This window comes from Nerophis ophidion, linkage group LG27 (assembly GCF_033978795.1).
Source record: "Nerophis ophidion isolate RoL-2023_Sa linkage group LG27, RoL_Noph_v1.0, whole genome shotgun sequence".
Taxonomy (NCBI): domain Eukaryota; kingdom Metazoa; phylum Chordata; class Actinopteri; order Syngnathiformes; family Syngnathidae; genus Nerophis; species Nerophis ophidion.
In genome coordinates, this window is record NC_084637.1 from 5,185,939 (window position 1) to 5,199,789 (window position 13,851).

General features: G+C 45.2%; 1 pseudogene; it reads left to right on the plus strand.

Moving 5' to 3' along the window:
* LOC133544364 (inactive dipeptidyl peptidase 10-like) overlaps positions 1 to 7,068 on the plus strand; it is a 69,055-nt pseudogene extending 61,987 nt beyond the window's left edge.
* Positions 7,069 to 13,851: the final 6,783 nt, after the last annotated feature.

Here is a 13,851-nt window from a genome sequence, read left to right on the forward strand (position 1 = left end):
CTTCGGCGTGTGTGTGTGTGTGTGTGTGTTTGTGTGTGTGTGTCATCTGCTCTCTCTCTCCCCCCTCATGGCCTCGGACGCTGCTGATAAAGGCGACAGGTGATTAGACAACCAGTCCCAGCTGGGCAATCTACTCACCTGCCAGCTGGGATTCGAAGCCGGGCCCTAAACACTCCCTTTCCGCAGGCATACTTGCCAACCGTATTTTGGGGGTTGAGGTGGGTGAGGTTGGGGTTTGGGGTTTGGTGATAGCGGGGGTCTCTTTTATTTTTTGTTTACACATAGCGACAGTGCTCCGCTCTGCGACTTTTCAGTCTCTCCAGCTTCTTTCTGGCGTGCGTCTCTTGCGTGTCTCTTCGGCGTGTGTGTGTGTGTGTGTGTGTGTGTGTGTGTGTGTGTGTGTGTGTGTGTGTCATCTGCTCTCTCTCTCTCCCCTCATGGCCTCGGATGCTGTTGATAAAGGCGACAGGGGATTAGACAACCGGTCCTAGCTGGGCAATCTACTCACCTGCCAGCTGGGATTCGAAGCCGGGCCCTAGACACTCCCTTTCCGCAGGCATACTTGCCAACCTTGAGACCTCCGTATTTTGGGGGTTGAGGTGGGTGAGGTTGGGCGTGGGGATTTGGTGGTAGCGGGGGTGTCTTTTATTTTTCGTTTACACACAGCGGCAGTGCTCCGCTCTGCGACTTTTCAGTCTCTCCAGCTTCTTTCTGGCGTGCGTCTCTTGCGTGTCTCTTCGGCGTGTGTGTGTGTGTGTGTGTGTGTGTGTGTGTGTGTGTGTGTGTGTGTGCGTGTGTGTGTGTGTGTGTCATCTGCTCTACCTCTCTCCCCTCATGGCCTCGGACGCTGCTGATAAAGGCGACAGGTGATTAGAAAACCAGTCCCAGCTGGGCAATCTACTCACCTGCCAGCTGGGATTCGAAACTGGGCCCTAAACACTCCCTTTCCGCAGGCATACTTGCCAACCGTATTTTGGGGGTTGAGGTGGGTGAGGTTGGGGTTTGGGGTTTGGTGGTAGCGGGGGTGTCTTTTATTTTTTGTTTACACATAGCGACAGTGCTCAGCTCTGCGACTTTTCAGTCTCTCCAGCTTCTTTCTGGCGTGCGACTCTTGCGTGTCTCTTCGGCGTGTGAGTGTGTGTGTGTGTGTGTGTGTCTGTGTGTGTGTGTGTGTGTGTGTCATCTGCTCTCTCTCTCTCTCTCCCTTCATGGCCTCAGACGCTGCTGATAAAGGCGACAGGTGATTAGAAAACCAGTCCCAGCTGGGCAATCTACTCACCTGCCAGCTGGGATTCGAAACTGGGCCCTAAACACTCCCTTTCCGCAGGCATACTTGCCAACCGTATTTTGGGGGTTGAGGTGGGTGAGGTTGGGGTTTGGGGTTTGGTGGTAGCGGGGGTGTCTTTTATTTTTTGTTTACACACAGCGACAGTGCTCCGCTCTGCGACTTTTCAGTCTCTCCAGCTTCTTTCTGGCGTGCGACTCTTGCGTGTCTCTTCGGCGTGTGTGTGTGTGTGTGTGTGTCATCTGCTCTCTCTCTCTCTCCCTTCATGGCCTCGGACGCTGCTGATAAAGGCGACAGGTGATTAGACAACCAGTCCCAGCTGGGCAATCTACTCACCTGCCAGCTGGGCTTCGAAGCCGGGCCATACACACTCCCTTCCCCAGGCATACTTGCCAGCCTTAAGACCTCCGAATTCGGGAGATGGGGGAGAGGGGGTGGAGGGGGTTCCAGGTGGGTGGGGTTTGGTGGTAGCGGGGGTGTCTTTTATTTTTGTTTACACAGAACAACAGTGCTCTACTCCGCGACTTTGTCCGGCCTGAGATCGTAAGGTTGTTGAGTTCAAACCATGAATTCACCATGAATTGATTAACGTGGACCCCGACTTAAACAAGTTGAAAAAACAATTCGGGTGTTACTATTTAGTGGTCAATTGTACGGAATATGTACTGTACTGTGCAATCTACTCATAAAAGTTTCAATCAATCAATCAATCAATTAATTAAGCCCCGGTCAAGTCATGCCAAAGACTATAAAAATGAGAGCCATTACCTCCCTGCTTGGCACTTAGCATCAAGGGTTAGAATTGGGGGTTAAATCACCACAAATGATTACCGGGTGCAGCTACTCACTGCTCCCCTCGCATCCCAGGGGGTGATCAAGGGTGATGTGTCAAATGCAGAGGATAATTTCACCACACCTAGTGTGTGTGTGACAATCATTGGTACTTTAACTTTTACTTGAATTATTTCCATGCAGATGTCCAAAGTCCTGCCTGACATGAAAGGTGTGCAGGGAGGAACTCTGTTTCTCGCCCACGGGACCGCAGACGGTACTCGCAACTTTTTTTGAGGCCATTGTGTATTCACTGAAATGCGAGTGATCCTCCATTTGTGTTCTCCCACCCTCCCCTTGTACCTTGTAGCAAACGTGAACTTCCAGCACTCGGCAGAGCTCATCAAGCACCTGATCCGGGTGGGAGCCAACTACACAATGCAGGTACCACACGTGTCAGGAAAAAAATAAAAAAAGACGACAGAGAGAATTTGGCGGGGACCGAACTTGACCGATTCCAATTTGGGACAGATCTATCCCGACGAGGGCCACTTCCTGTCGAGGCACAGCCGGATTCAACTGATGCACTCTTTGATTGGTTACTTCAGAGGATGTCTCCTGGAGGCCTCGTCGTTACTGGACCGCCACGCCGAGGACGAGTGAGGGGTGGGGGGTTAAACGCCACAGGAAATAAGGGTGTTTACATGTAGCCTAATATTTGGACGACCAGTGGATGACTTCAAAGATCAGGTTGTGTTGTTTTTCTTTTGTTTTTTTTGCTCTACGTCCTTAGATGCACCCTCATTTGCAGACTAAAACCGAATCATTTCCGTCATGGCGGACATGAGACAAAGTGTTGCTGGAGGCTTGACGCCATCGTAGAGCTGTAGGTTCCTGCCTGTCACTGAGGCCTTTTTCAGTTTTTACTTGGTGTCAGCATACTTGCCAACCCTCTTGATTTTATGGGGAGACTCCCGGATTTCAGTGCCCCTCCCGAAAATCTCCGGGAGCAATTATTCTCCCGAATTTCTCCGGATTTCCACCCGAACAACAATATAGCGTCCTGTCCCGGCTGAAACGGAGACTATTATATATGTCTCTGTCATCCATAGGTTTATCTATAACCCATAAATCAGGCAGGCACGGAGCTATTTCTCAGCATTTATTCCCAGCCGTCACGTTAATACACTGGCACACAACATCCCGATTCCCATCATGCATTGCTTCAAAACCACGGCAAGTAGTAATGTCCAAAAACGTAACAGGGACGAGGCTGATAGAACGAAGAAGAGACATGGCGATGACGAGTAAGAAGAAGAAGTACGCTTGCAAGTTGCAAAATGATTGGATTGAAATAATTTCAGTTCATCCAGGACAGCTCGAAATGCTGCCTGCGCATTTTGTAGATCAGACTCCTCCATTGAACACGGTGGCCGAACGGATATACTCATTCATGAACGGATTATACTTGAAAATGTATACACCCCCCCGCTATCCCACCTCAACACCCCCATTCCCCATCCCCCGAATTCGTAGGTCTCAAGGTTGGCAAGTATGGGTGTCAGTATTTTTGTTGTTTGTGGGTCTGGATTAGTTTTGGCCTCATCCCTCGAGTGAAGAACGCACCACGATGGCTTTTCCTCAGCGTCGAGACGTGTTGAGTCCGAAAGAGAATGAGATGATACATTACTTTCGGCTAACAGATGCTACCTGGTGGTCATTTGAGCACACTGCAGCTAGTCCTAGATAAATTAACCACTCGTTGGGCCCCTTCTGTACTAAGGTTATCCAGGGTAAATCCCACCTTACCTTATTAGTTTTTCTTACCATTATCACTGGAAGACAAGGAATAGCTAAACATGTTACGATACACACCGTTGGAAGATACTAAAAAGGATAGCAAACTGCTAAGACAGAGCTCTTGAACAGGTGGGCAGATCGATACAAACATCGACTGGCACTGTAGGTGCAGTATCGTTCTCCGAAAGAGAAAGAGATGATATATTGTTATCCGTTCACAGATGCTACCTGGTGGTCGTTTGAACACACTGCAGCTAGTCCCGGATAAATTAACCACTCCTTAGGCCCCTTCTGCACTAAGCCGGCTAAGGTTATCCAGGGAAAATCCCACCTAACCTTATCCGTGTCCACACAGTTTTTCTCACCATTATCACTGGAGGACAAGGAATAGGTAAATATGGAGGATACTAAAAAGCATAGCAAACTGCTAAGACAGAGCTCTTGAACGGGTGGGCGGATCGATACAAACGTGGACTGTCTCGGTAAGTGCCGTATCGTTCTCCGAAAGAGAAAGGAATAATACTTTGTTATCTGCTAACAGATGCTACTTGGTGGTCGTTTGAACACACTGCAGCTAGTCCTGGATAAATTAACCACTCCTTGGGCCCCTTCTGCACTAAGCCAGCTAAGGTTATCCAGGGTAAATCCCACCTAACCTTATCAGTTTTCTTACCATTATCACTGGAGGACAAGGAATAGCTAAACATGTTACGATACACACCGTTGGAAGATACTAAAAAGGATAGCAAACTGCTAAGACAGAGCTCTTGAACAAGTGGGCAGATCGATACAAACATCCACTGTCTGTAAGTGCAGTATCGTCCTCCGAAAGAGAAAGAGATGATACATTATCGAAAAACAGATGCTACCTGGTGGTTGTTTGAGCACACTGCAGCTAGTCCCGGATAAATTAACCACTCCTTAGGCCCCTTCTGCACTAAACCTAATCCCACCTAATCTTATCCGTGTCCACAAAGTTTTTCTTACCTTTATCACTGGAGGACAAGGAATAGCTAAACATGGAGGAGACTAAAAAGCATAGCAAGCTGCTAAGACAGAGCTCTTGAGTAGTTGGGCACATCGATACAAATATCGACCGTCTCGGTAAGTGCAGTACCGTTCTCCAAAAGAGAAAGAGATGATACATTGTTTTCCGCTCACAGATGCTACCTGGTGGTCGTTTGAGCACACTGCAGCTAGTCCCGGATAAATTAACCACCCCTCAGGCCTATTCTGCACTAAGCCTTAGGTTATCCAGGGTAAATTCCACCTAACCTTATCTGTAAATATATGTATATATATCCGTAAATTCCCCCCTAACCTTATCCGTGTCCACACAGTTGTTCTTAGCATTATCACTGGAGGACAAGGATTAGCTAAACATGGAGGATACTGAAAAGCATAGCAAACTGCTAAGGTAAAGCTCTTGAACAGGTAAGCAGATCGATACAAACATCCACTGTCACGGTAAGCGCAGTATCGTTCTCCGAAAGAGAGAGAGATGATACATTGTTATCCGCTCACACTTGCTACCTGGTGGTCGTTTGAGCACACTGCAGCTAGTCCTGGATAAATCAACCACTCCTTAGGCCCCTTCTGAACTAAGCCGGCTAACGTTATCCCACCTAACCTTATCAGTTTTTCTTGCCATTATCACTGGAGGACAAGGAATGGGTAGACATGTCATGATACACCAGGTTGGAAGATTCTAAAAAGCATAGCTCTTGAACAAGTAAGCAGATCGATGCAAACATCGACTGTTTCGGTAAGTGCAGTATCGTCCTCCGAAAGAGAAAGAGATGATGCATTGTTATCCGCTCACAGATGCTACCTGGTGGTTGTTTAAGCACACTGCAGCTAGATAAATTAACCACTCCTTAGGCCCCTTCTATCCTAAGGTTATCCAAGGTAAATCCCACCTAACCTTATCCGTGTCCACACAGTTGTTCTTACCATTATCACTGGAGGACAAGGAATAGCTAAACAAAGAGGATGCTAAAAAGCATAGCAAACTGCTAAGACAGAGCTCTTGAACGAGTGGGCAGATCGATACAAATCTAGACTGTCACGGTAAGTGCAGTATCTTTCTCCGAAAGAGAAACAGATGCTACCTGGTGGTCGTTTGAGCACACTGCAGCTAGTCCTGGATAAATTAACCACTCCTTATGCCCCTTCTGCACTAAGCCGGCTAAGGTTATCCAGGGTAAATCCCACCTAACCTTATCCGTGTCCACACACACACACAATGGTTTAAGACTCCTCCTCCGTCCGCCGTACACAGGCGTGGAAAATGTGCATGTGTGGAGGATGCCTGTGCGTGACTTAGTTTAACGTGGGGAGACTGGTGCACAGACATTCACCACACGATCATTGACAGAATCGGGTCAGGGTCCAGTGGCATGGAGTCCAAGACGACCGGGGACCCTTTTTCGCTGCAGCCTTCTTCTGCAATCGCGGCCGTTGTGGTAGTTCTTAAATCTACCGTCTTCCGCCTGCTCCGCCATTGAGGTCTTTACCGTATCCCTGGCTAGGGGGCAGTCAGGTACTAGGCCTTTGCCAAGGGGAACCTGGGGTAACAGTAGTAAAGGGGTTAACCTCCTAGTCCCCCAAGACCCCATAGAGGAGCCTCCACTGCCGGATGCACTTTAACGTCATGCCCAGAATGTAGATATCGGTATCTAGATAACTGGTCAGGACACTCCTCACTCTTTTGCCTTCACCTTCATTGTCCATTAGTTTTTGGTGACTTTATATACTCTGGACCTAGACGTTGTGTCCGTGACAAAACACGGTGGACAATAACTGATACAATCTGCTTTGCCAGTCCAAAAGCATTGACCGTTTTCCGTAGTCTTCCCTCGACGGCCAGGTAATACAAAGCACACGCTACCGCATTCTCGTTGTCTCTCCTTCGACAAATGAACGGAGTTTTTCGGTAAGTAGAATCACAGCTGATCCAGACATTGGAAAGTTCTCTTGCCGTCTGAGAAGTGTTGTATCTCGAATAGCTGCAATGTCATTCTCTTAAGGCAGGGGTGCCCATTACGTCAATCGCGAGCTACCAGTCGACCGCGGGGGGTGTGTCAGTCGATCGCCAGCCAGGCTTTAAAAAAAATAGACTTAAAAATGAGTGATCATCAATCTTCACCAAGACGTCACTTAAATGACATTCACGGTACCGGAGGGTCTTGTGAGATGACGCTGGCTGCTGCAAGATCATTATTATGAAAATATGACCGAGAGGAAGGCGAGAAACACTTTTTATTTCAACAGACTCTCGCGCCGTACCTTCCGTCAAAACTCTAAAGGCCGACTGCACATTTCCTATCTTCACAATAAAAGCCCTGCTTCATGCTGCCTGCGCTAACTAAATACAGAGTCTCGGAAAACTGGCGTGCACAAGCGATCCCTCAGAAAGCTGGCGTGCACATCACTTGTGCACGCCAGCTTTCTGAGACTCTTATTTTGTTAGCGCAGGCAGCATGAAGCAGGGCTTTTATTGTGAAGATAGGAAATGTGCAGTCGGCCTTTAGAGTTTTGACGGAAGGGACGGCGCGAAAGTCTGTTGAAATAAAAAGTGTTTCTCGCCTTCCTCTCTGTCATTTTTTCATAATAATGAACTGGCAGCAGCCAGCGTCATCTCACAAGACCCTCGGGTGCCGTGAATGTCAATCAAGCAAGCTACGGAATTTGCCGCCAATGTTTTTCTTGTAAAGTGTATGGAAGCTGGATGAATTAGATGCCAAAAACCAACCACTTTCATGTGGTATTGTACAGAAAGGACAACTTTTTTTCTCCTCCATTTGAAAATGTGGGCGTTATCATCATTACTGTCTGATTCCAATCAATGCAAGTCATCAGAATCAGGTAATACACCAACTTATATTCTTGTCTTTGTGAAAGAAAGACATCTATATGTGTTACACATGCTTGTATTATCATTAAACACACTTAACTTGTTTACAGAAATGTCTCTTTCATAAATAAATAAATATAAATGATATATTTAAATGAGGTAGATCCCCTCGAGTTGGTCAATTGAAAAGTAGCTCGCCTGCAGAAAAAGTGTGGGCACCCCTGTCTTAAGGGATCCATGTGTGATTACCACAAGCGTCTGTACATGTATAGGAAGGAGAAACACGGGCATGTCTCGATGTCTCGCCTCCATATTTCCAGTGGTAAGCTCCGAGTCTCAAAACCGTTTTATTATGAAGCTGACTGTGACGACTTCTTTCTGTCACTTCCTCTCCGAACTCAGTCTGTAAACGATCAATGAGTCCATACAAAGCAAGAAATTATCCAAGGAGGTGGACCTTAAACGATGGTTTAGTGTGGCCGAAACGGGGCTTAGGCTAAATAATAATTTGTTAAATGAGTTATCCGGCTTAATGTAGACCGGGTCTTGATGTTTAGTCACAGGAATGAGGCAAAAACTAAACCAGACCTACTGGAGATGACACCAATAGTAAGACCATGAAAAATAATATATATATAAAAATTAGTTTTCAGGATGTGAATCGAGCTTTGTGATTTATTAGGTTTTTTTTTTGCTTAGCACTTTATCTACATTAACATATTTGGCATTATGTTTTTGTGTATGTATTGTATGTTGTTAAATAGAAAGCATCTAAACTCCGAACCTGAGCCAATATAATGACTGTAAGAATGTTGCCTTCCCTCCAGCGTTGCCAGACATGCAATATTATCGTATTTGTACGATAATTTCACCCTCTGTATCGTCAATAATTAAAACAAAACCCATAATGTCTGATTTTTGGAGCCCTTTAATACAAATCTATTAGCAAACACAAACAGCATACGTCTTGCCCTCAATGTTGTGCCTTTTCCCGAAAAAAGCTTTTAGTTTATTTAAAGGTTTTGTTTTACTGTGACCGATGAGTACCGTGCAAATACAATCTTTTTCTTCAAAACACAATCGTTCTAAGCCTCCGGTACGATGATTTTTCCTTTTTCATCCGTCAACACTGCTCTCCATCCAAGAAGAGGAGAGAAAGTCTACTAAGTGATGCCTGCAGCAGACAGGAAGTGAATTTTTCTTTTGATCAAACAAAAAGCTCCAACACAATTACGCTAATTGGATGCAAACAAGCAAAAGGACTCAATCCGAATGGACAAATGAGAAGAGACACGATGGGCATCATCACAGGACAAAAACTGGGGTGAGCGATAAACTACTGATCCGGTATCAACTAAATAGACATCCGATACGGATACCTTTTACTTAACTTTTTTTTTCCAAGCTCCTTAAATGATTTTGATTTGTTTCCTTAGGATTGTAATTGAAATAAAACACCAGACAATATTTTTTTTTGAAAATACTACACATTCTAACAAATTATAAACACAATGTCACGATATTTAACTCTTATCTTACTGATAGGATGCAGTGTGTCTCTCTAACAATGTGACCTCGGACTACGTTAAGGTAACGTGTGGAGTTCCCCAGGGTTCGGTCCTTGGCCCTGCACTCTTCAGCATCTACATGCTGCCGCTAGGTGACATCATACGCAAATACGGTGTTAGCTTTCACTGTTATGCTGATGACACCCAACTCTACACGCCCCTAAAGCTGACCAACACGCCGGATTGTAGTCAGCTGGAGGCGTGTCTTAATGAAATTAAACAATGGATGTCCGCTAACTTTTTGCAACTCAACGCCAAAAAAACGGAAATGCTGATTATCGGTCCTGCTAGACACCGAACTCTATTTAATAATACAACTCTAACATTTGACAACCAAACAATTAAACAAGGCGACACGATAAAGAATCTGGGTATTATCTTCGACCCAACTCTCTCCTTTGAGGCACACATTAAAAGCGTTACTAAAACGGCCTTCTTTCATCTCCGTAATATCGCTAAAATTCGCTCCATTCTGTCCACTAAAGACGCTGAGATCATTATCCATGCGTTTGTTACGTCTCGCCTCAACTACTGTAACGTATTATTTTCGGGTCTCCCCATGTCTAGCATTAAAACATTACAGTTGGTACAAAATGTGGCTGCTAGACTTTTGACAAGAACAAGAAAGTTTGATCATATTACGCCTGTACTGGCTCACCTGCACTGGCTTCCTGTGCACTTAAGATGTGACTTTAAGGTTTTACTACTTACGTATAAAATACTACACGGTCTAGCTCCATCCTATCTTGCCGATTGTATTGTACCATATGTCCCGGCAAGAAATCTGCGTTCAAAGGACTCCGGCTTGTTAGTGATTCCCAAAGCCCAAAAAAAGTCTGCGGGCTATAGAGCGTTTTCCGTTCGGGCTCCAGTACTCTGGAATGCCCTCCCGGTAACAGTTCGAGATGCCACCTCAGTAGAAGCATTTAAGTCTCACCTTAAAACTCATTTGTATACTCTAGCCTTTAAATAGACTCCCTTTTTAGACCAGTTGATCTGCTGTTTCTTTTCTTTTTCTTCTATGTCCCACTCTCCCCTGTGGAGGGGGTCCGGTCCGATCCGGTGGCCATGTACTGCTTGCCTATGTATCGGCTGGGGACATCTCTGCGCTGCTGATCCGCCTCCGCTTGGGATGGTCTCCTGCTGGCTCCGCTGTGAACGGGACTCTCGCTGCTGTGTTGGATCCGCTTTGGACTGGACTCTCGCGACTGTGTTGGATCCATTGTGGATTGAACTTTCACAGTATCATGTTAGACCCGCTCGACATCCATTGCTTTCCTCCTCTCTAAGGTTCTCATAGTCATCATTGTCACCGACGTCCCACTGGGTGTGAGTTTTCCTTGCCCTTATGTGGGCCTACCGAGGATGTCGTGGTGGTTTGTGCAGCCCTTTGAGACACTAGTGATTTAGGGCTATATAAGTAAACATTGATTGATTGATTGATTGATATTGAAATGATAAATAACAATCGATGGATCAGGCTGTGGTATCAGTGTCTTTAGGCAGAAAAAGGGGGCAGAAGACACAATGTCAGGTTCAAACACTGATGGCAAAGAATCAAACAGAGACAGAATTAAATTTGGACTCAGATCTGAGGAGAAACATGGCCACTGTACTCTCTGTACAGTCCTGCACCACGCTCTGCCCCAAGATCGTACTCCTCCTTCTTTATTTGACTCCCCCCTCCTTCCCATAGCTGCTTCCTCAGGGAAGTGGGTCGTAAACAGCGTTTCCTTCGGTTCCCGAACAGTTCAAAAAGAGTCCCATAAAATACTTCAAAGAGAGTTCGTAAAATACTTCAAAAAGAGTTCCTGTGGAAGTTGGGCAGATCCTGCCATCTGTCCGGTTTGTAATCCCAGTGGAGTTTTACGAGCATTCTTCTTGGAAGGTTTCAGCCTTTTGTCTTCTTGTCCGGAACATAATATAGTATTTTTTTGGTGATAATTTAGAAACAATTATTCTAACACACATTTTACCTCATACACAAGTTGGGAATCATGGAGGATTTTATTAAAAGAAACATTATATTTAAAAGCAACTTAAAATGAAAATGACCCCTTTAAATGACTAAATAGGGCTGCCACACTTTTTACACTTTTCTGTTTGTTCCATTCTATTGTTATTATTGTTTATATGATTTACTATTAATATTATTCCAGAAACTACATTGCCTCTAACGTACTCAAAAACTTACCAAATCCTGCAAGTATGTTTATCCTGGTGAAAAGTTACACAAGTTGGTTAGCAGGTACCAGTTTTGTGGCATTTGCTGTATTTCCATTAGTTTTCTGTGTAAAATTCTAATACAGACCGTGATTGATTTGATATGCAGAATGTATCATGCCGTGGTGTCGCACACTAAAGAAGCCTCTCATTATTTGTGATGTGCATACGTTTCATGAAGTGTTTTATTGTTACCGGTTGATGAATCAACACACGTCATAGAAATAAAAGAAAGTCCAGAATGGTTTATAAACGACTCAACGTGTGTTAATTCAAGTGGAAAAAAAAATTCCGCCATATTTAATGTAAAAGGACAAAAATTGATGGTGATGGGGAAGACGCACCTTTCATTTATTTCGAAAATCCTCGAAAAAAATTGTAGCACAACAGCTAAATGAACACTTAGCGTCTAACAATCCCTGTGAACCCTTTCAATACGGTTTCAGGGTGCATCTCTCTACCGGAGACAACCCTCGCAAAAATGACTAATGATCTATTGCTAATGATGCATTCTAATGCTAGCTTCTCCCAGTGTGGCGAGTCAGAGTACTGCTGAGGGATTGAACTGCAAGTTGACAATGTATCGCCCCCTACCTTGAGGCAGAGGTACTTGCTGCCTCATGACAAGCCTTGTCCCCCGTAGCAACAAACATGCTTCCCCTCGCACGCACACGCCCAATACACACTGTGTGTAACCGTGGAGGCACCGCCTGTGTCTGCCTCAATTCTCGTCTGCTGCATTGTTTTGGTCAGGAAACATGGAATTTCTGCGATTTTGACCATGAAAATGATCAAAATATACAGGAACCACACCAAAATCACATAGAAAGCATAAACCAAAAGAGAAATATTAAAACTTATTTTATTATATTACTTCATTTTGGAACATCTCATGGCTAAGCCACCGGGTGGCAGCACGTCACTTGGTTTTACTTCTTATCTTACTGATAGGATGCAGTGCGTCTCCCATAACAATGTGACTTCAGGGTTCGGTCCTTGGCCCTGCACTCTTCAGCATCTACATGCGGCCACTAGGTGACATCATACGCAAATACGGTGTTAGCTGTCACTGTCATGCTGATGACAGCCAACTCTACATGCCCCTGAAGCTGACCAACACGCCGGATTGCAGTCAGCTGGAGGCGTGTCTTAATGAAATTAAACAACGGATGTCCGCTAACTTTTTGCAACTCAACGCCAAGAAAACAAAAATGCTGATTATCGGTCCTGCTGGACACCGACCTCTATTTAATAATACAACTCTAACATTTGACAACCAAACAACTACTCAAGGTGACACGGGAAAACAAACCACACCAAAGTCCACGTCTTGACAAGTGGCTGTGTAGCATTTAGCTTTTGTGACAAATACGTCAATAAATATATAAATAAAAACTATAATAAAACTACTTAATGCGTTATAATTGTTGAATGAGTTCACAATTACATGTAAAGGCCTACAGAAATGAGATTTTCTTATTTAAACGGGGATAGCAGGTCCATTCTATGTGTCATACTTGATCATTTTGCGATATTGCCATATTTTTGCTGAAAGGATTTAGTAGAGAACATCCACGATAAAGTTTGCAACTTTTGGTCGCTAATAAAAAAGCCTTGCCTGTACCGGAAGTAGCAGACGATGTGCGCGTGACGTCACGGGTTGTGGAGCTCCTCACATCTGAACATTGTTTACAATCATGGCCACCAGCAGCGAGAGCGATTCGGACCGAGAAAGCGACGATTTCACCATTAATTTGAGCGAGGATGAAAGATTTGTGGATGAGGAAAGTTAGAGTGCAGGACTAGAAAAAAAATAGACGGCAGTGGGAGCGATTCAGATGTAATTAGACACATTTACTAGGATAATTCTGGAAAATCCCTTATCTGCTTATTGTGTTACTAGTGTTTTAGTGAGATTATATGGTACCTGAAAGTCAGAGGAGTGTGGCCACGGGTGCGGTGACCGCCAGTGTCTCTGAGGGAAGCCACGTTTCTCTACAAGGCGAAGCGAAGGCAGCAGTTGGGGCCGGGCTGAACTTTTTTCCCCCCTCCTCCACGGTGGAAGCATCCCACGTTCGGGGGCGACCGGTCGGCGGAGGCAAGAGCGTCTGCAGCTGCCTCTTTGACAGATTCACGAGGAACGACGCAAGCTATCCGCTCATGTCTACGGTAAGAGCCGACTTATTACCACAATTTTCTCACCGAAACCTGCCGTTTGACATGTGGTAGGGAACCATGTTCGCTTGCCGGCTCTGTTCCATAGTAAAGCTTCACCGTCATCTTTCGGGAATGGAAACAAGGAAACACCGGCTGTGTTTGTGTTGCTTTGTGGATGAGGAAAGTTAGAG